The sequence below is a fragment of the Lepidochelys olivacea genome, assembly GCF_965140295.1.
Source record: "Lepidochelys olivacea isolate rLepOli2 genome assembly, chromosome: 11".
NCBI lineage: Eukaryota > Metazoa > Chordata > Testudines > Cheloniidae > Lepidochelys > Lepidochelys olivacea.
The window spans coordinates 15,712,731-15,739,896 of record NC_140421.1 but is presented as its reverse complement, the minus strand read 5'-3'; positions in this window follow the sequence as shown (position 1 = coordinate 15,739,896).

The following is a 27,166-nucleotide window of genomic DNA, read 5'->3' as shown; positions in this document are numbered from 1 at the left end:
ACCAGCAGGACTGTGGGGTGGGAGGAGGTACTGTTTCATGGTCTCTGTGTGTATATAATGTCTTCTGCAGTTTCCATGGTATGCATCTGATGAAGTGAGCTGTAGCTCACGAAAGCTCATGCTCAAATAAATTGGTTAGTCTCTAAGGTGCCACAAGTACTCCTTTTCTTTTTGCGAATACAGACTAACACGGCTGTTACTCTGAAACCTGTTAGGATATAGATATTCAGGCCTGTCTGTAAAGGCCTGTACTTTAAGAATTTAGGTGTATTCTTATCACTTGGCTAGTTAGAGGTATAAAAGAAAGAATCAAAATCACTGTCTGCCAGTGTAAGGTCCTTCTCTTACTGTGACAGTCTGAGGCCCTGTTCTTAGGCTAAGGCCTTTGGCTAAGCGACAGAGGCAGCCATAAGCTGGGAAGCGACCGGTCACATCCTCACATTCCAAAGTAGTCACATTGAAAGAAGGTGCTATTGGGCTGTTAGGAATACAATCCTGTCCTGATAGTGCCTATCACCTCCAGAGAAAGGGAAGTGCCTAGAAGATGTAAAAGGAAATTGAGGTTGATAGTTTTCTGTCTGGTAAGAACTCACTTATCAATAGACACAGCTGGGAAACTCTTATGTCTTTATAGATGTAGTTGTGAAATCCTCACTTCTGTATTGTTTTGTCATTATAGTTCCCACTTTGCTATTGTTTATTGGCATGGTCTCTGTCTGGTTCTGTGATTGTTTCTGTCTGCTGTATAATTAATTTTGCTGGGTGTAAACTAATTAAGGTGGTGGGATATAATTGGTTAGCTAATCATGTTACAATATGTTAGGATTGGTTAGTTAAATTTCAGTAGAATGATTGGTTAAGGTATAGCTAAGAATATTACTATATAAATTAGGGGCAAACAGGAAGTAAATTGGGATTCGAAAATAAGGAAAAAGGAACTTGTATTTAAGTTTGCTGGAAGTTCACCCCAATAAACATCGAATTGTTTGCACCTTCGGACTTCGGGTATTGTTGCTCTCTGTTCATGCGAGAAGGACCAGGGAAGTGGAAGAGTGACGTAATAAGCTCTCTAACAGTATCTAAGTGCCACTTTAGAAAGTCATTCATAGTGCAGTGAAAGCAGGAAATAACTTTGATAAAATCTTATATGTATTACAGTTTTCTGTACATAAAATCGATCCTCTCAATCAATGGGCACTGACTGATTCACCAAATGGAAAGTAAAAAAAAAAATTCTCATCTCCTAAAATGAGGTGTACGATGTAGTAAATAAAGTGTGTTCTTTTCCCTAAAACGTATGCCTGATTCAGCAAAGTACTTAATCACATGCCTAACAAAAGGTGTGAATTACGTTATTGGCTTCAGTCGGACAACTAATGTTAAAATTAGACACATATTTAAGGATCTTCCTGAAGCCAGGTTATAACTGTGTTATTACACATTTTGGACCGAATGCAGATGTGGGGGAAATGGTTGCAACTACAATGAAGTTGGACCTGATTCCACCAGGACTGCCTTTGGCCCTTTATGGTTAAAGTCTTACTAAGTGATTCAGATGTCAATGGTGCTATCCCCCTTCCATACCCACTTTAGGATCTGGTCTTTCAGGTACATCTCCTCTGAAACAATCATCATCATCAGACACATTTAATAGCAACTTCCCTTAGTCCATGCTGTACAGCGGTGTCACATACTGTGCAGAATGCACAGAGATCCTTCTACATTGCAAAGGGGCTGTATTGTAATATCCCATCAGATTTCTCCATGCACCTGAATCTCATTTTCAGTGCACCAAAAGTTCTTTCAATTATAGACTGAACACACAATGTGCTGCATTATAATGACATTCCTCTGGAGTTTGGGGACTCGGAATGAGAGGCTTTAGTGACTTCAGTGGGGCCTTAAGGGAGATAAGCTCTCTCAGCTACAAACGGAAAAATCTGATTTCACTTTCAGTAAAATTTGCCCTGACAGGCAAAATTCTGCTCTTGGTTGCACCAATTTAAACCCAGAATAATTACATTGATTTAAGAAGAGTTATTCTGGATTTACACTGATAAAACTGGGCAAAGGATTTATCCCACAGAGCTGTAATACAAGGTCTTATAATTCTAACAATACCGTTAGGAACAAAAGACAAAATTTGTTCTATTTTTGACAGTATAAAACCTTGCTCCTAGTTACGTAGCTGACTTTTTGTTTTAAATGGCTATTGCTGCAGTGATAGCAGTAGGCCTCCAAATATGGGAGTCTCTCACTTTCCTGTACTCTGCACTGGGTCTGAAAAGACAATGACAGATGAAAGCCGACACTGAGATTGGAACAGTGGTAGCTTGTGACTTTTTTGACAGGTAAGGCACAAATCACAAAAAAGTGATGGCCCCAGGTATAATATAATAGCTACTAAAAGCTCACCTTATTTATAGTGAAGAAGCAGCAGGCAGCCCTGGGAGTTGGAGCCACCACTGTGGTGCAGCTATTACCCAGGCCGGAGTGAGGGGCAGAGCATGAGGCAGGCCTGGGGCTTGGCAGAGGATCTTCTTGCATATGCACATGGCCCACCCCATGAGAAAGGGTGCTCGAGAGGTGTAGTGTGTTGCTCCCCATCCCTGTCCCCTGCCAACCTCCTGCAGCCCTGACTTACCCGCTACAATCCTGTTGCGGTATCTCCAACAAGTGGTTACCACAGCAATGCCCTTACATAGTGACTCCTATGAGCGGTAAATTGCCCTGGTAACAAGGCACTATTAGCTATACCAAGATTTGAACCTCATGCAGCACTACGTTCTTCAAACTTTCTGGCATTGTGCTTCACAACTAAGAGACTGAGTTGTGACATTTAAATCAAACCACAATTTGCACTTAAATCTGTATATATTTATCAGTTGAATTAAAAAACGATGTGCAAAATGTATTTTGTAGATTTTGGCAAGGTTTGTTTTGGTTGTGCCTCACTTGCCTGGGCTGACGAGTTGCCAGCGTATGGGAACATCAGACTAAAACTTCAGGCTATGGGAACATAATATAGATGGGATCCAAGACAGCTGCCTGAAGTAGGCAGGCTGACAGTTGTCCCTCCGGGTCGTCCCTCCCACAACTATGTGATAAGAAAATACAAAAGTGGGTTGGAGAAAGAGGAATTACGTGGGGCATAATGGGGGAGAAGATCTGCTTGGATTGGGTAGCTGAACTGAGGGCAGGCAAAAGCCCACCTTTTTTCAGAATTGTTGTAAAGGAGGTTTATATCTGGATTGCTGATAAGGGTGAGAATAGGCCACAGAGCTTTTGTTTCTTAAAATAAATAAATAAGGGAAGAAAAGTAGTTTGTTACTACAGCTGGTTGGAAAATTTACTTTATTTTCTGGTAACATTTTTGAGGAAAGTTTTCAGGTTTTTGCCAAAAAACACCTAAATCAATCTTTCTTTTTTTTTTTTTAAGTTTTCACTTTTCAAGCAAACCACTTCACAGTTTTGGTGAAAAGAGAAATGTTCATGAGAAAACTGCCATTTCATCCCAAAAAAATGCTGATACAAAATTGTGGTCAGATCTGTTTATGACTCTGAACATGAGTATGAAAAGAGGAACTATGTTCCTAAATTATCATGTTCATCTACTCTTTATTCCTCATCTGAAGCCATAATCCTCTGATTGTGACAGCTATAAGCATTTCCACAGGAGTGAATCACAGTTGCCAGCTCTCACGTGGTAAATAAGCACCCCAACTTTCACAATAAGCCAAAAATCAAGCTAATGCCATTTCAAAACAAGGCCAAAACAAGCCAATCCCTAAGAACCCTAATACTCTACGTAACTAGATCCCCCCGGTGTGCAGTCTGGGGACTGTGGTGGGCCTTGACTGTGCATGCCTGACTCTCTCTCCCCCTTGCTCTTGCTTGCTCCCTTGCCCCTGCTTGCACGGAGCCGATCAAAAAAAAAAAAAAAAAAAAAGAACAAACAAGCTACAACAAGCAATCTACAAGCCAAACAAGCAACAAGCTACAAGCCAAAAACTAGCCAACAAGGAACTCACAAGCCAATTAAGGCAAAAACAAGCCCAATTTCTGTGTTTTTTTCATGGGTTCAGCATGTCTGGAGTGAATACTGATATAACAAGGGCCCCAATCCTGCAAAAGTGGTGTTTCATGCTGACATACCTCGTGCCAGCTCATGCCAAGGCCCCAATGAACACTGAAAAATGCATAGCTGGAAACCAGTCTGTCTTAGCTATGTTTTAGTATTGTTAAAATAAATCTGAGTGTTGTAAGAATGTATTTAAAATTTAGTCTTTATTAAATACTTGCAGGGTGCTACACATATTAATCTTACTTGTAATATCTGTATTCCATGTTATAAGGTAATATTTAAGTGTTTGCTCTGTAACTATAAAAATGTTTGCTAAAACTATAAACCCCCACATTCAGAAGAGTATCATTACCAAGTGTGAAATACTAGTTTACCATAAGAGGTGCTATCTCCTGCCCAACAAAAGAAGGTCTATATACACCAGACAAGCCATTGTGGAATGTCAGTGGATAAAAGACTTTGAAGAGACCCACTTATGAAGAGGGGACATGCACAGGGCCTTGTCCTATCACAGCTTGAACAATGGGGGAAGGAAATAAAAATCCTTGTCAAGGAGGAATTGTTGTCACTATGCTGCTTGGAATTTGGAGAGGGTGATAATTCTAAGCATAAGCAAGGGATCCCCAAGCTGCTTAGTTTGGCTTAGCCCTAAAGGACAAATAGAGCTTGCCTATTACAGCAGCGTCTATTATGTCTTTGAAACCTAAGACTGTAGCTCTTTCATGGGTATATGTTTACCTGCTTTAACCTTGTAAATAACTCTAATTTATTTTTACTAGTTAATACATCTTTAGTTAGTTTATTACAGGACTGGCTATGAGCATTGTCTTTGGTAAGAGATCTAAGATATAATTGACCTGGGGTAAGTGACTTGTCCTTTGGGATCAGGAGTAACCGGAATATTGATGCGATTTTTGGTGTAAGGACTATCCATCACAAAGGCAGGCTTGCCTGGGTGGCAAGATTGGAGTGCCCAAGGGAACTGTCTGTAACTCAATATTAAGGTTGTTATAGTGCTTTAGGAGTTCATACTTGGTTGGTGAAATCTAATTATAGACCATACAACCGGTTTGGGGTTTGTGTTCTGTTCCTTGACAGTCTGCCCTGTGGTTGACTCGTGAGCTACTCTAGACAACTTGACATGGCGGTTAATTAATTTCAGCCTCTTTCATAAATTCATAGATTTTAAGGCCAGGTGGGACCATTAGATCAGCACAGGCCATAGAATTTCACTCAGTTAGTCCTGTATTGACCCCTGTAACTTCTGCTTGACTAAAGCATACCTTCCAGAGAGGCATCCAGTCTTGATCTGAAGACTTCAAGGGATGGGGAACCCACCACTTCCATTGATAGTTTGTTCCATGGTTAATCATCAATTGCCAAGAGGTACCTAGCACCTTACAGGCATGGAAAGAACAGCAGGTACAGGTGAACTATCAGAACCAAAGGTCCTAAGGCCATCAATATCTCAGCCATAGAAAAGTCACTTTCTCCATTAAGGTCCATAAAAGATGAAAAATCCTGATGGTCCCTCATCTGATGTGAGTATATAAGCATTCACAGCTCCCCTCCCCCTAAAGAATCCAGTGATAGCTGTTTTCTGTAAAAAGGGAGAGGGTATTGAAAAACGTACTTCCTTCTGTTTTACATGTCTCTTAAAGTGCAGAAGAAAAATCACAGCCATAGCCACATGCACATTTGCTGGCTCCACTCCTCCTTTTTATCATTCACATGGATTGACCTGCATTAATTTAGGATTAAGCAGTGAGCTGCTGTATTAGACGATCCCTAGATATTATACATTATCTCAGGCAAACAATTCAGAGGCTGTTCTCTACAATACCAGTCCAGAGAAGGCTAAGGATCTATGAACTTTATGCTCCAGATTCTGGAGGACTTCACTTTAGGACCTAATTTTGGAGGTCAGGTTGGCATGGGATGGATTCCAGTACCCTTTATTCACAGTAACTCCTTAATACACAAACAGTGCCATTGACTTTTATGAGACCACTCTTGGTGCAAGGTACTATTCAAGCAGAGTAAGGGTATCACAATCTGACCCTTAGCAATGATACCAAATTATTTGATTTAAATAGGAGTAGCAGATAGGGCTGCCTCTGTCCCTATTGTTTAATGCCATTCATTTTTGAATGAACCTGTTGCCCTTTGGTTTTGTGCCAGTTTATTTGGGATTACAATCAGTCCATATGGACCGAAAGCCTCCCCTCTTTGCAGATTATTTTTTGGCTATTATTTTTTCATCTAATGCAGCCCTATTCATCCATCAAATTCTCTACAAACAGCCAAGGGAGTGCTTAGCTCTTAAATCAAACTGCAAAATATCCCAGCAACGCACTGGCCATATAAATAAAAGAGAAGCTACCTGATGACTTTCAGATGAAACTCTTCCCCAACAGACTTTTTGGTACTTAGATGAGGAAGTACTCGCAGTTGAAAAGACATCTATGCTGTGGGATAGGATTAATCTATTAATGATGTATACTCCCTTACACTCACTCCTGCTATGTCCTTTTATAGTGCTGCCAATTCTTTTTCCACTTAACATCTGGGGAAAAAAGAAGACAGATCATATGTATAAAACTTCCTATGGAAAGGTAAAAAGCACCAAACACGTCCAAGAAAAATGCAACTAAATGAAGATAAGAGGTGGCTTGAGACTTCTTCATTTAAAAGATTTGTCATCTAGCCGCTTCACTGAGATGTATTTGGGGATGACAGCATTATATTACATTCCTGGATTTCAGGCACAATATGGCCTGCCATTGAAGAATATATGACTTGTCCCATCTACTTGAGTACTGTATCTACATGCCTAAAAATAGAACTAACCTCAATGTCAAGAATGAAACTGGTCATCATAACTGCTGTACAAAAGTGGCACAAAACTAGGAAGCTTTTAAACATTTCCCACATGATTATACAATCAGTCTCAATAGATGATTTTGACCTACCCAGACTTATTAGCTACATGATCTTATTGTAATAACCCTCCTCATCGGTCCCATCCCTGATGTTTTGTTATGCCGACACACTGCATCACATACAAAATTAGATTTAAGTTCTTTGGGGAAAGGACCATGAGAAGGAATTAGCAGGGACTGAGAATATTAATAATAATATATTAATAACATTGTACAGTTTGCACCAGGGGAGAACAACATTAGACAGTCCAGGTTACTAAGGGGTCTAAAATATACATTCATGAATATATTCATTTTCACCCCTTCAGTAATGTTATACGAAACACATATTTGTTTATGTACCACCAACTACAAATAGGAGCTTTAATCTCTCTCTTGAGCCACATTCCATCATATGGAGAGACACATTTCGGCATCATCTTAAAGATCTAAATATTTTATCTCTAGCTTTTATAACACTTGTGGCCAGATTGACTAGGGGCACAGAGAGTTATAAATTATACCTGTGTATCCCTGTGAGATGCCGTGCCTCTTAGTTCCTTCTGCACACTTCCTGTGCAGCCTGAGACGCTTTAACTTTACAACCAGAGAAGGCATTGTCTTGATCGAGGCTGCTGAGAGAACTGCGTCCCACAGCTGGGTTGGTCATGCCCCCTTCCTTGGCAGAGGTGTCTAATTTTTGGTGCAAACCATGTCCAGTTTGGGTGTCTGCATTTTTTAAAAGGATGTTGAAAAACTGGAGCGGCAGCAGAAAAGAGCCACAAAAATTAGCCAACCACATTATGCTTTAGTCAGATACAAGTGAATGGGCTCAATACAGGGATAAACTGAGTGAAATTTAATGGCTTGTGTTATACAGGAGGTCAGACTGGATGATCTAATGATCCATTCTGGCCTTAAACTCTATCATTCTAAAAGTTCGGGTCCCTTACCACTGCCTTGGTGGAGCCTGCAACTGATTTTTGCCAATACAATTTTTTCTCGCTGTGGAATTTTTGCCACTCGTGCCCTGTGCCAGGATTTCTGCCAGTGGGGAGAAATATTGGGTACTGAATCCATGTGAGGCCTTTAAAAAAACATCAGACCATTAGTCAGCCTTAGCATTAAAAAGTCAGGGATGGCATCAGTATGGACACTCACAGCAAAAGTTATGTCCTTGTATGAAAACATGGCATGTGAATGAACCAATACAACACATAGATAACATTGATCATGGGCTAGATTGTATGTTTGTGAAAAGGAGCTTTGGGAGAAAAAGAGTTCACTGGGCCCCATATTCCTGTCCCACTTCCCCCACCACTGTGCATGTACAAAGCACAACTGTAGTCCCTGAGCATCTCTGAGCCCAGGGATTTCTTCCTTTAACCTCCCCAAAGGAGATGGGGAGGGACAGGGAGGCAATGGGTTATTCCCCGAGGGACAGTACAGCTCCACACCTACACCAAACATGGACCAGTGTATTAATAACACAATCCAGCCCTTTAATATTGACCCTCAGTTGCAAAGAATACCTGAAAGGTTCCTCTGTTTATTGTGTTCCAATGGCCAAAGCTAAGGAACCTCTCTATGAGCATAATCCGATGCCCAAAATATTTCCACTGAAGTCAAGGCTTTCAATCTTGAGTCTGGGGCATTATCTGGTCTTCAATTAGATACCTGAACATGAGGTCAGATTCTCAGCTAGTGTAAGTCGGCACAACTCCATCAATATAACAGGGATTACACATAGAATATTATATGGGGGACAGAGAGACACGGGGGGTGGGCACTGTATTTATATTTAAATACATTAGGTAAATTTTGTATCTCTCAGCTTTGGCAGCATCCCATTAGGTTGGCCTGTTCAATATCTGTAGCTAACTATTGACTTTTTTCAATGAAATAGATGGTCATATATATGGAACAGAGGTCAACAGATGAAAAAAGAATGCAACTGAGGAAGCTGCAGTTAAATCAATGTTTGTTTAAATTCCTTAGGACATAGGATGCAGCCAGCCAGATTACTTTATGACTGCTTTCCTTGCAATTTAGGGATGTATGCAAACTTTCACACACACATACCCATTCTTCCAAAGGTGATTTCTCCATCAGAACATTGTTGAGTTAATTCACTTAAGGCCCTTATGCAGGAACATTGAAGTCAATGAGTGTTTTGCCATTGACCCAATGAAAGCAGGATTAGTCCGGAAGCCAAAAATACTCTCTTTTATCTCTTTGGGTCGATCAGCATCCTCTGTCAATTCCTGGAGGTTAAAAGTTGTCCCTTGATTTGCCTGAGTAGGCCAGCCCTTCAACTATGTAGAGTTGTTACTATTTCTCTACCATAAAAGAGTCCTCATCTTATGATCTGTTACAGAACATTAGCTCCTGATACTTGCCTATGCAATATGCTGTAAATAAGGACAGTACTTCTACGTTAAATCTGCTAAAACCCAGTTACAGACCTTCAAAAATATGAGGCTCCAGTCCTACAAAGAGTTTCTCAGGTGCTTAACTTCATGCTCTGTGATAGCTCCCTTGATTTCAATGCGACCACACACAGTGCATAAAGTTAATTATGTACATATATTTACTGGATTGGAGCCTGCATCGCTATTAGGGATAAGACCAGATTCTTTCTCAATTCCTCAGCTTCACAAACACTCCTCAAGAGAAGCAGTTCTTGCCACACTAACAAGTGACATTCATGTGCAATGCTGCATCTCCTGTTTCTCTCCATTCCAGACCCCTCAATGAAGCAACCTGACAAACAATATGTACACGTCAAGTCAGTCAACTGAAAAAAAATTAATTTGCAAAAATCAATTCAATTTCTTTTCACATGATATTAATGGTAGAATCATAGTTTAATGGCTTTTTCAAAGGGCAAAATTGCTGTTTAATTCGGCTGCATTTTTTGGACTTCAGCACCTATTGTAGTCCCCAGAATACCAGCCAGGAAAGCTGTGCAGGGGATCCACATCCAGGCCCTGTGTTAGGGGCTGGATTTCACTTCCTCAGCCACTGTGCACTCTCCTCAAGGAGCCCAAATATTCTGACTTTGTGAAGGATGAATGGATTTCATCCACAACCGATTTTCACCCACAACAGCGGAAACTATTTAAGCACGACTCTAACTTTACTCAACTGTTGCAAATAATTTCTAATACATGCACATGCAGTATGCACAATTAATTCCACACCCTGCAATAATAGGTACAGATTGGGCTAAAATTGTAACACATTTATCATATTCTAAAGAAAGTTGTGTGGTATGCCAAGACAAGTTTACCATTACAGCCTCAATGAACAAAGAATATCAGGTTATGATGTTATGGAAATTTATCCAGGATCAAAGTTCACTGAAGATTGCATAGTATGCTGTTCTTTAAATTCTGCTTAGGACCGGAGACAATTGTTGCATAGAATCAAAGTATAATGCCCCATCACTGGAGCTTTCACTGGATTTACAGTTTGCTTTCGCCGACATTTTCTGGCAAATGGCAAACTCATTGATTTTGCCAAATTGTTAACAATGTTTATATGCATGTTCACTTCCACACTTCCCACACTGCTGTCAGTTGCAAGGTTTTGGTACCCTCCCTTGCATTGTTAGGTTTCCTCATGTCATTTTCTTTCATGCCAGTCTTTCTTATTCTGTCTCAAGTATGGTTTCTTGACTTTCCTCTTTACTTAAAGTCTGCACCTACAATTTTGCCGGCTCTGTAGCTTTTTGGATTTTTGTAAGTATTTCTAGAGTTTTCTCATAGACTTTGCGCAAAGTCTCACATACTTTTCTATTGCTTCAGACCACCACTAGCCCGTCTTCAATCAGGGAATCACTTCAATGGCCAAAACTGAAAGGCTGGCTCTTTAACGTCAAGAATGTAACATAATCATCAATATTTTCTTGTGTCTTTTGTGCTTTCGTGTGAAGGAGGAATCTTTCATAGGTTTCATTCTTTCTGGGAACACTAGCTTCAAACTCTGCACATACCCTAGAAACTTTAAAAGCATCTAGGGCTTCTGCACTAGTTACAATTAAAAATAATTAATAATTTATAGGGCCAGAAGGGACCATTGTGATCATCTAATCTGACCTCTTGTATAGCACAGGCCATAAAACTTCCCTAAAAATAATTTCTAGAGCATATATTTTAGAAAAACATCCAATCTCGATTTAAAAATTGTCAGTGATTGGGAATCCATCATGACCCATGGTAAACTATTCCAATGGTTAATTACTCTCACCATTAAAAATGGACACCTTATTTCCAGTCTGAATTTGTCTAGCTTCAACCTGCAGAGTCACATACAACAAGAAATGCAAGAAAAGCAAATGGTGTTTGAAAGGCTTTCTTGATTCCTTCACATTTTCCCGATAAGTTAATTCTGGTGTTGGATTCAGATCATCTATCCTTGTGGCCTTTGGATGTGTTGTTCAGGTGTCTGGAACTGCTATAAAATCTTCTTGGTGACTCTCAGATCCATCTACTCATGGTACCATGTGTTATTCTTTGCCTTACTAAGATACGAAGAGCTTGTATTTAATAATTAATTTTAATTAAGCATTATATAATATAACAAATGCCTACTGCAAGCTATACCCTGCCAAAGTCTATTCTGATCTTCCCATTGCAGTTCAGAACCCCACCTTCTCAAATGGAGAATGATAATCAATCTTTGCAGCCACATCTCACAGCCTTACCTAACAATTACAACTGTTTCAGACCAGCGGATTTTGGGGAGTTTTAACGCAATTTAACCCAGGGCAGACTCATTGCCAGAAGGATGCTATTGGACATGGCATTATCCCACCAGCTATTTGCAGGAACAAAGGTGGTCTCGAGAGGTGACAAAGGTCAGAGAACAGGTGGTTGAAACTCGTAATTTCTATTCCACAGCTAAGTCTGACATTTGGGCAAAAATATATTACAAATAAACATCAATTTCCCACAAAAGGAAATGTCCAAAATACATTCATTTTGGGGTCACATAAAATGTTTTGATTTTTGACTTTAACTAGTTTTCATTTCATTTTACTTTATATTTTATAATTTATAACATAATAAAAATACAACAAATCCCTAAAAAGTAATAATTTTGAAATTAAAAATCAAAACATTCTATTCTCATCAGGTTGAAATGGAAAGTTTTGGTCATGCCAAAGGCTTAATTTTAATTTTTTTAAAACAAAATTTCATTGAAATGGACACATTTCTGCAGGATGTTTCAATCTTGAAAATTTGGCATTTTCTGACAGAAAAACTTTCTGGCTACCTTCACCTGGTTCTCTCCAGAGCAAGCAAGTCCATCATCAGTGCAGTGTCTTGTACTGCTGGAGGTGTTCTATCCAGAAGAGCAAACCTCAGGCTTACTCTTATTATGGGGACCAAATTTTTAGGCTGGCTCATGCAAAATGACCCACCAAGATTCTCAGCCATCAAGACCTCTGAACCCTCCTCATGAAGATCCAGCAAAGGAAGAAGAGATGAGAATAGAGGAGGAGACACCATCATCCTCTTCTTCCATAGATGAGGCAACTATGTCCACTCCGCCATTCTATGCAGATGATTTCAAGGTCTTTCAGGACTTCGTGAAGCACAGATTCATTTGGAGGAAGTCCAGGAACAACAGCACTCCTTGGTGGACATCCTGCATACCTCACTCAGGGCAAAGTAGTGTTGCCTATCAATTGGGCTCTACTGTCACCAGCCAATACAGTTTGGCAGATTACGGCTACCATCCTACCCACTTTAAAGAGGTCTGATAAAAAGTATCATGTCCCAGCCAAGGGTTCAGAGTACCTGTTCTCCCACCAAACTCTTAACTCACTGGTCATCAGTGCCACCAATGGGGAAAATAGGCACTATCACTTTAAATTAACACCATCTGACAAAGAGCTTAAATGGCTGGCCCTTGTAGGACATCCAACTGAAGGTCTTTTATCCCAAGCCTCACTCTTCAAGGGAATGGGCCAGCCTCCATACTCTGGATGTAAGAAGACGTCTGGTCTTCCACCTGCACAGAACTAAGCCCCTGAATTTTCCCCACAGGTTCTTCATCTCCTTTGTTGAGAGGATTATGGGTCACTCTATTTCTATTTCTATTTCTGGGTTTGGGGTTATATTCTGGCATGTTACAATTCCTCTGGAGTATCACCCCCCCCACAGTGAATGCTCACTGCACCTAGGACTCAATCCAGATCCATACCCTTCCTTAGAAAGGTACCCACCAAGGACATTGGTAACACAGCCACCTGGTCCTCCGTTCACACTTTCTCACAGCATTGATCTTAATACATACCTCCAGAATAGATGTGGCCTGCACTGAAGCTGTTCTACACTCTGTACTAAATCTGTTTCCTCAGCACCCTCTGCTTCATTAAAGTACTGCTTGGGAATCTCCTCAGATGTAGCCTCCACAGGGACAATAACTCAAAGGAAGAAGTGAAGTTACTTATCTTGTAGAGTAACTGGGGTTCTACAAGATGTTTTGGCCCTACAGGTGCTCCACCACCCACCCTCCTTTCCCTTCTGCTTTGGAAACCTATGATGGTCTGAAGTTGAGAGGGAATTGCAGTGACATGTGGCATGAGCAGGCATATGGTGTGGGTATGGACCCACGGATGCTACTAACAAAAATGTCTCCGATCAGCGGTGCATGGACACATGCAAATCCATGCATGGAGCACCCATAACAATAAACCCTCTTAACGAACTCTACTTACCTTACAAAGCAAATGACCTCTCCTAATTTCTAGGAATTTTGCTACTCGGATGACCATTCCCATGCAGAGTCATTGTTAAGATGTATCTGCGCTAAGCAAACAAAGAGCACATCACATTGTTATATATATATATATATATATATATATATAATGGAATTTTAAATATAGGGTTTACTCGACTGGATGGTGTGGATAAGTAACATTTGCTATCAACTATAAGATACACTAAGGAATAAGCAATCTTTCTTGAGATATTCTGGATAACCTAAAAATCAAAAGTATAATGTCAATGCAAATTATTCAGCGTAAACAGGGAAACAAACCTATTCCCTTGGAAAATGCAATTTAGTCTACTGTAACCAGGGCTTTCCAAGAGATAAATGTTTCAAAATGATTAATATGTGTGATGGAAAATTATACTGGTAATTTGTGTAGAGCACAGAGAATGTTAAGAATAATGTAATTCTGTTCAGAAGGATTTTTTTTTCATAAAGGAGAACGGTAGATTATGACATCTGGTTAAGCCTTTACATATTTTAATGTGAAGCAATATATTCAAATTCCACACTTTGCTTTAAAATGAATAAATTTGTACCCCCAGGTTTGTAAATCCTAAAGGTGATGATTTAAGTGAAAAAGTGACATTTTGGTATAGGGTGAAGAAGATTCTGAGTTCTTAAAATTTCCTTGGTCACTAAAAAACCTGCCAAAGTTGCTAAAAGCCTAGAGAAAGATTTTCAAGAGTTCCCTGTTTTGAGGGAAAACATTGCTAACTCTAAACCTTTCATACTCAGGTAATGTATAGAGGACATTGCATATAATCATATTTTATTGAATACATAACTAAACCAAAACAAACGTCGCCAGAAAGGCACATAGACACATTCAGTCATAGTCAATGAAGAGTGTCTCTTCTGCATCTGGAAAGCTGACCTGGGCCTTTAGATTTTTTTCTTTTTTATGAGCAAAAGAATTATTGCATCAGACATTGAAGGCTGATTGTCTATGAAGCATACCTTCTGATCTGAGTTAATTAGTTACAGTACATATTTGTTAAAGAGAAGGAAGATACCCTTTGCAAAGAACTTAACATTAACAAATAATAAGGTAATGGGGCTACAGAGTTTTTCTTTCAAATCATTGTTTTCCCTTAATATTTAATGATACAAATATAAATTCAAAAGAGGATGCATACAGCATAATTATTCCCAACACAAGAGACATAACAATAAAACTGCACAATCCAAATGCTCTGTGCAGAGCAGTGTTCCCATTTATATGTCTTTGTTTCAATATATTGGCTGGATGGGAAGATTTCTCTAAAGACAGATGTGATTAATTTGAACAAAAGTATTGTTAAGCTTACAATGAACAAAGGTATTAGCAATGTCTCAAAAAGCAAGCCTTGCAAAATTAAACTTAACCTTGTGGTTAGAATGTGCTGTAACCAAATAATACTTTGTGTTGACTCCTATGTACTTATCAAACCCACATTAATCACATTTAAAACCCAATTGGCTATAGAAAATAAAAATGCCTAACTTATAAGATTAACTAACAATTGGCTACAAGAAAATAAGTATGCATTAGTTATAAGCCACGCTAACCACACTAACAATTTGGCACACCCTAATTGATTGGTCTGTTTTAAAACACGGCTGACAAATAAAATAAAAAGTGCAAAGACACAAGCTAAGTGTGTGTGTTTTGGTCATAAAAAATACCTGACCCACATCCCCTAAACCAAAGGAACGTGCACTTTTCAGCTGTCTGTACCTGGCCAGTGCAAAAAATGGCCAACTGAAGGGTAATGTATTTTCAAACAAATGCAGGGTAAGGTTATAAAGTAAAAAAATCTGGTTGCTCAAGCTAAATTAATCTTAGTTGTAGCAATACTGCAGTGTAAAACCAGTGGTAGGTAACTGGTAAATGATAGCATTACATATGCTTGTCTTCAGGGTCTTCAGTATAACCTGCCATGTATGGTGTATGTAAGGTTGTTGTTCATTAGCTCCTTAATGGTTGGTAACGTTAGAAGTGCTTGTGCTTGTTTTCAGTATAACCTGCCATTTATACTAATTCTTATTCAATGCTAGTCTTTACTCTTTCTTTTCTTATTTTGTCTGTGTTGTCTTTATAGTCAAAAATCATAAAAAGCCTTTTTAAAGGAATAATTAGTCATTCTTATTTATCTTATACGGGCACTACTCAACCTCATTACATCTGTGTTGGGTGGTGGGAAGTAGAATCATAGATTATCAGGGTTGTAAGGGACCTCAGGAGGTGTCATCTCAAAGCAGGACCAATCCCCAACTAAATCAAGTAGTGACCACCTAGGGCTAAATTAGGGCCTTAAGGCATGTCTCCTTCTTCCTTCATCTCCCCAGCAGACAGTGATGGATTAGGAAACAACATTCTCAGAGCGATGTCCGTATTTTATGGAACTCAGGAAGAACATCTGTATGTTAAGCTTAGTTTAAGTTGTGCCATAGCTATCTCCATGGTAGACTACATTATATATTATATAAATATAAATATTTATATAATATATAATTATAAACTATAATTTATAATTATATATTATATAAATATATAATTATAAATAATTATTTATAGCCTGTTCAATGTTACATTTTTTACTTTTAATTTTGTAGTCATTAGATTATATATATAGACACACACACACATCACATTCTATATTACCATCACTTACCTTTTGAGTTTCTTTTTAGTTTGAAAAATATGCACTATATATTTTACTTTAATTCCTATGGACTAGCTATTACCTAGCCTTGGCTTGCCTGCATATGGATGTAAAAGAGTAAGCCCTCCCTGTTGTAGGCCTACCTAGATCACTCATTCCAGGTCTGCTGTTTAGTATGGCCACAGCCTTGTCATTGCTACCTCCCCAGGAACAAGCATGCAGCGTGGACTCTGTGCCAGGCCAGGTTGACCAGTTGAAATGGCCAGGTATGATGTGTGAAAAGTAAGTTGAGCCTAGAAAATGAATGAAGTCATTTACTCATCCTTTCTCTCCTGAGGAACCAGGGTGGAACTGTTACTCTCTGAGTGGCAATGACTTGCTAGGGCTCCTGCTGGGGGAGGAGGGTGGGAGGGCCATAGATACATTCTGCTCAGAGCTGAGACTGAAGTTACAAATGTATATATCATTTGTATATTATCTTCTATTTTATGCCAACACAATCAACTGCTAATGGAAATTAAGTCATCGGAGAGGATTATGATTTCAACTGAGGGATAAACAGCACATGTAGATGGCTATTACCCTGTTTCAATGCAAATATCCTTATTAATAAAATAAAAGAGGAACACCAGAACAAAAAAAAAATCTTACATACACACACTGAAGAAAAATCAGATTCAGACATTCATCTACCCCAATTTAAACCTTTTTTTTTCCTCTAAATTCAGGGATATGTGGTCTGACTTTCCACTGCACCATCACATTAACCCTGACTCCTAGCTGGTTTTCTTCAGAAAAAAGTGAGGAGGTTATTGACCCCCTAGCACAGCAGGTCTTCTAGGAGGATAAGCCATTCAATGACACCAGCTAGCAGTTAGTGCCTGTATCTCTTCATTGATCACTACTGGAACAATTCCGTTTAAACTTAGCAGACCTCGTGGACTTCCCTGATATTCACATGGCAGTGTGCATTTCTGAAGTCCCATAGCTAGTTAAATATTTTGTGGATGGTCAAATAATGGAGAAGACAGGGCGCCTTTTAGAGGGTGCAGATGGAGATAGAGTTGTTACACCGAGGAAGGGAGTGGAAGCATGTCAGCTTCATGAGAGGTAACTCTTAGATGTTTTAGAGGTTGAGAAGAAGTTTCTTACATTTTGCATGGTTATCCAAACTGCAATATTCTGAGACTCACTTAAGGTTTTATATAATAGTCAGAATGATTTCTAGATAAACTGTTTAGTGTAGTTTTCAAAAATGCATCATCTGGGGTTTTTTTGGTTGGGGGGGGGACAGTTTATAAACTAGTTGTGCCCAGTTCTGCTTGCTACTCTTGCTGTGCACTGATTTTGTATAATCATGGCATATAGAAAGAAGTCTCTAGGCCAGCCCTTCAGCTTGTGTACATCATCATTCTCCACTGACTTCAGTCTGTAATTCCTTCACTTCGCTCTGACACCAACAAAGCTATACCAATTTACACCTGCCGAGGATCTGTCCTGCCGCTGAGTGAAAGTAACCTAAGGGATTAGGTCTAAATGCCAACTTCAGCATCCAATTAATAAACTGGGCCTTTTAAGCTTAAATTCCCAAGTTTGAGAATTGACAGTACTTTGCCCTAAAGCAAGTTCTCTTGCGCTGTAGCAAGAAGCATTACTGTGAAGCCACTAGGGTGGCCTAGAATTTATTTTAAAAAGAAAAGAAAATTTAATATTATTTCATCACCCTTTAATTTTGCACACTTCTCTTTTGACTGAATCTAGTACAGATGTGTACATTAATATTGGATCAAAAACTCTAAAAAAACTGTTTAATTTTCAAATTTTCCCTGCTCTTTCTCTAAACGTGGTCCCCATTAAATATTCCAGATTAAGTGGCTGATACTGACTATTGCCCTAATTAACTTGGATGTAAAATACTTGACATGATTTTTGGAGGCCATGAAATGTTTGAAGGCTCATCCTCAAACTGACATGTTTCAGTATTCAGGGATAGAAGAAGAAGAAGAAACTCCTAGGCAAGAGGCCAGCTATTGAGGACCAAATTCTGGAACTGGCATTAGCTAATTGGCTGAGCTGCAGACTGAGATGTTTCAGGAGAGCTGGAGGAGAATAGAATCCTCACCTCACCGGCTACTGTATATGTGGAGCGCTTCTCTGGCCACTGTTGTAACTCTGTGGCTGCAGTAGCTCCCATCTGAGGTCTGAGTACTGCAATCTGACAGGGGCTAGGCCTGTGGCTCCTGATTGATTAAGAACTAGATGCACCCTTTTATATTTTTAACCCATTTCCCTCCCCCATCCCATCCAGCTGTCAGTCTTATCCACTTGTTATGTCTTTTCAACTGTAAGTCTTTGTGGAAGCGTCTGTTATTTGCTGTATTTCTGTACAGTGCTGAGCACATAAACGCCCTGGCCTGGTTGGCCTCTAGGTTCTACCACAAGAATAAATGTTAAATAGGGTTAATACATTCACTTCTCGGGGGTTCCATAGCAGGTGGATCTCTGCAAGCATAGATCTATCCCAGCAAAACGGTGTGGCTCACTGGGAGTCCAAACGCCCTTCCCCTCAACCCCTCAAGCTTCCCAAATCCTGCCCTCTGTGTCTGCAGTGGAGCCATACTCATCTTACTGGGTCAGGATCCTGTGTGTCCGTGATGAACAGAGTGCAATTAAAGACCAGGGCTGCATCTGGCTGTCAGAGTGTATCATGTTTATCAAGATGTGTCCATGGCTTGTGACAGCTTCTGCTGGTGTGTTTGGGTACATGGACTGGTGAACGCTCATACGCTGCCCATTGGGAAACTTGGTGATTAGGCCGCATGTGCATCTAATAAAGAGCAAGAGATAATCAACAACATTGCACCAGCACAGAGGACTAGATGAGGGCTACAGACCAGTGACCTCTCACGGAGAGCATTCATTCTTTCAAGACTGATGGAATTTCTCCCTTCTCCAGGCAGACACACAAGGTAGGATAGGAAGGGCTTACAAAGATGGCATGTGTTCTGGCAAATCCTTTTAATACAGAATAAGAAAAGTTCTGGTTATCTGCATTAAAATGTGGAGTTACAGTTTATGTAAGGTTCAAAACAATATCCATAAATAGATAACTGACCTGAACCTCTCTTTATGTCCCCTGGTTTTACATTGATATAACTCCATTCAGTGGAGTTACTCCTAATTTACCCCAGTGTAAATATAAGGAGAATCATGTCTGACATATTTTACTATGCCCCATTACTTTTGCCCTTTTCAACATGATCACCCTGTGACTTCTTAAAAATGTCTGTGATAAAACAACAGCCCTAAATCTTCACAGAGCAGCACTCTTGGTGGGCAGATCAAGTTTCCTGGAGAAACCTGAGATAACAGCCCTGGTCCTCCCTTACACTGGGCCAGAACAATCTACTGTTTCCTCATATTTCTCTTTAAGGGGGCATTTGTTCTCCCTCACTGTCTTTCTTAGTTTGTTTTTATACATTGTAGTACTCCAGCATAATGTAAACATGGCAAAAAACCAACAGCAACAAAATCCAGAGATGATGCTGAGCATTGTAGTGCACTAACCTCTCAGGCTATTCTGGTGGCTAGAGGATCTTAAGAACTGTAGGAAGAAGAAAAATCATGTTACTGTTATGAGCTGGTGAAATCCTGGTTTGGGTTGAATTCAAACCCCGTTGAGAGTGATAGGTGTGAAACCCCTTGACTATCCTGTGCTGTAGTAAGAGTTCCTTGCTCACAGCTCAATCACAAGACCAGGCATTTATTATTAAGTGCAGGCTACTAGCTCATTTGGAGTGGTCCTTCTGGATGAACTCTATAATCATATTCCCCTTTGCACTCTGGTTTTCTTCTATCAGTGGGAGTGTATTCACCACATTCCATAGCGTTTAGAGAATTGAAGACCAGAAAGGACCACTGGATCACGTAGTCTGAACTCTTGTATACCACAAGACATTAAAGTTCACCCAGTGGCCCCAATAGAGAGTAACTTGTGTTGACTGAAGCATTTCAGATCTGAGGAGACTTAACGGTTGTGCTCCACAGGCAAAGAACAGGAGAGGACTGAGGTGCTACCAATACCTTTTCAATGGTCCTGATCTTTCAAAAAGCGCAAAGCCTAAATCTATAATATCCTTGATCAATCTTTCATCTTCTTTAGCGATTCCTTCCAAAGTTATGGTGGCTGTCATGAATCAAAAGATAAATATCCAGCTTGGAGAAATTAAATCTTTGGAACAGGAATATTGATAGATTTTATTTTCTTGTATGTATTCTTTTACTGATTGAGAGTAAGAGGTACGCTTTAGTTAGCTGTGTATTCTGCCATACTCTCTCCCTAGTGTGCAATGTGAGAGGGATGTCTTAATTTTGTTAATTCAATAACTGTAAGGAAGTAATTGTCATACCTTTGGTACCTAGCAAAGAGATTTGGTTGAAAATGGGAAAACTCTGCATTGTTGTTGAAGATCTGTTCCCATAAAAGTTAATGGTACTATCAAGACACCCATTGCCACAGTATCTGGAAGAACTTCACATATGCATGAAACACTATTGTTTCCCAGAAGTTAATTCATATACTCTGTTTCTCCCATGGCAACTGAACCAGATAGCCTGAAAGGACCAGAAAGAGATGATTTGGGGTTCAGTGAAAACACTAAGGCTAAATCCACAGCTTGCCTAACTCAGCATAATAAATTGATTAAAGCCAGTGACCTGGTCCTAATTGTCACAGGTAAACTATGGGAATCTGAGAATATGAAGCAGAGGGGCATTTAAGGAACACAGCATCCATGATCTTGGACAAATGGTTCTTGTAGTTTCTCACAAACCCAGCAGTGCTCTTGTCTACATGCAGGATAGTTCTATTCCAAAAAAGTACTCTGAAACCTTACACCTCTACCTCTGAGATTGGCCAACCAGGCCTCTTCAACAGGATGGAACAGTCCTGAGCGCAGCTTGGAGGAGGTGGTAATTAGGTGTATAGGAAATCCTGGGGATACTTTGTGTGATTTCACAACACAGAGAATAGCCAGTTAAGTGTGGTCCTTAATGAAGGTTTCACTACCTTTACCACCGAATATCACAGGAATTTTTAAAAACAGGAAAAAGACATATGTGGACTGACTAGCTGACTAGTTGCATGCCCACAAAGCTGCCATTGAAGTGACTGGGAGTGACATGAACATATCTGGTAGGATAAATAAGGCCCCTAGATTTTCTGCACACATCTGTCTTCCTCAGCTCTCTAGCTAATGCCTTCCCTCTATATGCCTCCCCCTGATAATTAGTTTAATTCACAGTTGCACTGCCCACAACATTTTCTCTCTATCAGTTCTACTGGTCCAATGCAAAATTGAAGTCACCCAGCCTCCAACAGACCTACTTAACACAACCAACTAGTCTGAATAGTGGAGCTATGCTTTTATGTGCTCCATTTATGTCACCACAAATCTTGGAAGCTGAGTTGGGTACATTGAGTTACATGTCAGCAGCCTGAAACTCATTTGAGAATAGGATTACTAGATCCTCACCTCAGTCCCCAGAAAAATCATGGAGCAGGTCCTCAAAGAATCAATCCTGAAGCACTTACATGAGAGGAAAGTGATCAGGAACAGTCAGCATGGATTCACCAAGGGAAGGTCATGCCTGACTAATCTAATTGCCTTCTATGATGAGATTACTGGTTCTGTGGATGAAGGGAAAGCAGTGGATGTATTGTATCTTGACTTTAGCAAAGCTTTTGACACGGTCTCCCACAGTATTCTTGTCAGCAAGTTAAAGAAGTATGGGCTGGATGAATGCACTATAAAGTGGGTAGAAAGTTGGCTAGATTGTCGGGTTCAATGGGTAGTGATCAATGGCTCCATGTCTAGTTGGCAGCCGGTGTCAAGTGGAGTGCCCCAGGGGTCGGTCCTCGGGCCGGTTTTGTTCAATATCTTCATAAATGATCTGGAGGATGGTGTGGATTGCACTCTCAGCAAATTTGCGGATGATACTAAACTGGGAGGAGTGGTAGATACACTGGAGGGCAGGGATAGGATACAGAGGGACCTAGACAAATTGGAGGATTGGGCCAAAAGAAATCTGATGAGGTTCAATAAGGATAAGTGCAGGGTCCTGCACTTAGGACGGAAGAACCCAATGCACCGCTACAGACTAGGGACCGAATGGCTAGGCAGCAGTTCTGCGGAAAAGGACCTAGGGGTGACAGTGGACGAGAAGCTGGATATGAGTCAGCAGTGTGCCCTTGTTGCCAAGAAGGCCAATGGAATTTTGGGATGTATAAGTAGGGGCATAGCGAGCAGATCGAGGGACGTGATCGTCCCCCTCTATTCGACATTGGTGAGGCCTCATCTGGAGTACTGTGTCCAGTTTTGGGCCCCACACTTCAAGAAGGATGTGGATAAATTGGAGAGAGTCCAGCGAAGGGCAACAAAAATGATTAGGGGACTGGAACACATGAGTTATGAGGAGAGGCTGAGGGAGCTGGGATTGTTTAGCCTGCAGAAGAGAAGAATGAGGGGGGATTTGATAGCTGCTTTCAACTACCTGAAAGGGGGTTCCAAAGAGGATGGCTCTAGACTGTTCTCAATGGTAGCAGATGACAGAACGAGGAGTAATGGTCTCAAGTTGCAGTGGGGGAGGTTTAGATTGGATATTAGGAAAAACTTTTTCACTAAGAGGGTGGTGAAACACTGGAATGAGTTACCTAGGGAGGTGGTAGAATCTCCTTCCTTAGAGGTTTTTAAGGTCAGGCTTGACAAAGCCCTGGCTGGGATGATTTAACTGGGAATTGGTCCTGCTTTGAGCAGGGGGTTGGACTAGATGACCTCCTGAGGTCCCTTCCAACCCTGATATTCTATGATGTGATGCCATTTTTGACTCTACAGTTGTTCTTTATAGAAATATTTTTCAAGATTCATCCAACATAGGGTATATCTGAAGAAATTAATCCAGTTAAAATCATGTCAAATGGCACCTTTCAAAGTAACTGCTGTACCTCATTTCCTTTCTGCCTTTGCCTTCTAAGATCCCAAGCCCTTCCTACAAAAAAAAAAAAAAAAGTAAAGTCATAAAAGGAAAGAAAATAGGTTCATTATTAAAATGCCCATTATAAATGCTGTGCACATTGATTGTGTGCATTTTTTATTATTTTATTTTTCCTCAGGCAGTAACGGTAAATTAATGTGTTTATGACATTTCTGCAATTCCATCTTTGAATGAGACTTATGCCAGATTTTGCATTATAAATACTGACTTACATTAAGTCCCATGTGTGTCTCTCATGTAGAAACAAAATAGACAGTATAGTCATTATTCAACTTAATTTGCAATATTTATTACCCTGGGTGGATATGAATGTGTTCATTACATTCACAATAAATGACCTCTGGATTTCTGAGATATGTCTTATAGTAGAAAAAACTTGTAAGAAGTAAATAAGATACTTCTCTTTCTCTCCATACATTCTCTTTTCCTGTTCACTCCACTGTATCTCTATTGAAATAGAGACTATACTGATTTTGAATTAAAAGAACTTATCAATCCATTGTATAAAAAAGTATCTTTGCATAAACACTGCATACAACTTTGTGCACAAATGCAAGCATATGAACTGCACTGTTGACACTCCCAGGAAGACATCCATCTCAGAGTGTGTATTAAATACAGAGACAATGAGTGTGGCAGAACTGATGGTGAGGATGATTGTAAAAGCTGACTGAAACACAGCAGAACCCAATTAAACGACCACTACCACCAACTATGGAGGCACGCCATGAAGAATCAGTACATCCCATTGTAATATTTGGAACAAGGAGTCCTGGGCTGACATAGTTGGGAGGGTCAGTCAAGCAGATTCTATAGAATCATGGAACAGGGGCAGTGTCAAGGTTGAATCCCCACTCTGGCTCCTCAAGTGCAGGAAGTGGGGGCCCACAAGGATTTTAAAAATTAATACTTGCCACTTCAGGTTTGTATTAAACCCCCAAGGTTACAGCTTCTCTCTGACCTAGGCTTGGTAAATGCTACCACCACCCAAACGCAAAAAAACCCCAAACCCTTGGACCCAGGAAGGCACACTTGGGAATTCCTCCCTGAGGGGTACCCTCAAGCCCTTTCACCACCCCCCTCCAGGGAAGAGTTGATAAAGAAAAAGGAAATTAGCTGTAGCTACCAGCTAATCAAACAGCATATGCACAAACCTCTTAGGACACAAAAATCCAAATCCTTCTTAAAAAAGGTAAATTTTATTAAAACAAAAAGAAAGAAAATACATCTGGAATTTAGGCTGCTGCTAGATTTTAAGAGAGCAATTCCAAAAATTAAGCCCCCAAAATAGCTTTCTTTGGGGGTTCAGCTTAAAGGTTGCAAGCAAACAAAAGCATCTGGGGTTAGCACAGAGGAGATCCACAAGCAAAAATAAAGAATAAACCTAATCAAATTTATCTAAATGTTCCCTATCCAAATAATTCCTTCTAGGTATGGAAGATAATTTTTAATACCTGGTTCAAACCTTACACAGCATTTCTGCTTACAGCATTGCTGCTCTCCCTGCAGCCCAGAGAACAGAAAAAGGGAAAGTTTCTTTCCCATTTAAAAAAGTTCTAGCCTTCCTATTGGCTCTTTTGACCAGGTGCCCAACCCTTTTCTTTTACCTGTGGGCTTGTTAACCCTTTACAGGTAAAGCAAGCAGAGAACAGCTACCAAGAGGGATTTTACAGCTAACTGGCTGGCTGGGTGTCCATCAAAGGGAGCTATCCCCTCCACTTTATTTATCACAGGCAATGTGAATGCAGAAGGAATGAGTGGAAAGACAACAGTTGCACGTAAGGCACAGAAGCAAAGCACACTATGCTGGGCAGAGACTATTACAGAAAATGCAGTTCTTGCAGTGACAGAAGCCTAGAAAATGTTCCCTGCAGGCCTGGGCAAATGGGTCAGATGATAAATGTTATCTGTCACTCTTCTTACAATTGTGAATACTCCACTGATTTCCAGTATACAGTACATAATTTCACGATGCCTGTGCCTTCTTTAGTTTGCACTTCCTGTGGGTTCAGTTCTACAGGCCTGATCGTCAATGCTCACTGAAGTCAGTGGAAAGATGCATGATAACTTCAGTGGGTATTGGAACAAGCTCTTTGTGTGCTATAGGGTAAGCATGCTATGTTGGCCTCTTTCCTTGTGGGCACATCCACTTTCTGGTGTGAACTAGTACTAATCAGCTGCACACACTGGTACTGCTGCTTGTACATGGAGAAATATGAAGGAGGCCATTAATTTGTGCTGATTAATTGTTTCCATCCTTTATATGATTTACAGCTTTCCCCAGTGCTGCATGATGTGCACCAGATGACGCTTCTTTTGCTTCTTTGGGGAACTGCTGTCCTCTGTTCTCCATCTTTGCTTTCTCTAGTTTTTCCTTCTTTTCTATGCCCTATTCAGAAATGTACAATGAGAAAAAGGAGCAAACAAAGCAAAAGGATGTTGGCGGAGGGCAGTGTCTTCAATAATTTTTCACTTTTATTGAAATAATTCTGGAGCTAATTAGTACTCATGATTTAGAACCAAACTGTGGCATTTATTATTATTAATAATGATAGTATAACCTAACCAAATGTGGGGCTCCATTGTGCTAGGCATTGTACATACGCATGGCAAGAGACAGTCCCAGCCCTAAAGAACTTACATGCTAAATAGACAAGGAAATCAAAGGGTGGGAGAAAGGTGGTATTAATATCCCCATTTTACAGATGGGGAACTGAGGCTCAGAGAGATCAAATGACTTGCCCAGGGTCACACAGAAAGTCTGTAGCAGAGCTGAATCCAGGTCTCCTGAGACCTAGCTAGTGCCTTAGCCATGAAACGATCCTTTCTCTTACTTTAGCCCCTGGCCCGAGTGAAGGGTGTTCTTCAGCAGTGCTTCTCAAACTATCTGATGTGGGGGACCGGCAATTTTTTTTTCCAATGTGCACGCAGATCGGCAGCGGTCCGCGGGCCACCACTTTGAGTAGCACTGCTCTAGAGCCCAACCTCTCCTCCTCCATGAGGGAGGGGAGGGCTTATGTCTTATAGGCACAAGCCCTGCCTAGGTGAGATGGGGGAATGTGCAGCATTCACTCTGCTGATGGGGTGGTGCAGTATGCTTATTACTTCCCAACACAATGGTGTGTGCTGTGTCCCCGGGACACATTAACTGCAATCTGTGCATTCCCTTGAACAACACCATGACAGGCCCTTGCACAAGCTTCACCCAGGGGAGGGTGAAATCTCCTTATTCTGCATCTCCTTAATTGTTTAAAACAAAAGTGAATGTTCAAAGAAACATATCTGTGTTTGAAAGCTGTTAGCCATAGGGGATCAGGAGACAATGGGCCAAATCCCAGCATCCTTACACATGTAAACATTCTCCTTGCAGCTGGTGGGACTATGGGCCAGATCTAAAGTCCATTTAAATCAATGGCAGTCTTTACATTGACTTCAGTGGGCTTTGGATCAGGGCCTAAGCCAGCAGGATTTGTCTCATCATCTGCTTTGTTCTCTTTTAACAACTCCTTCGCAGAAATGTTTGCATTTTATAACGAGTGGGAGAATGCCTAATTGCTAAGCTTTATTGTGATGTCAATCTGGAAAAGGCCTCCTCTGAAGTCAACTAATTCATCTCCTGTGGTATTAGTGCAGGAGTTGCTTTAATTTCCTAGGTTTCAGAGTAGCAGCCGTGT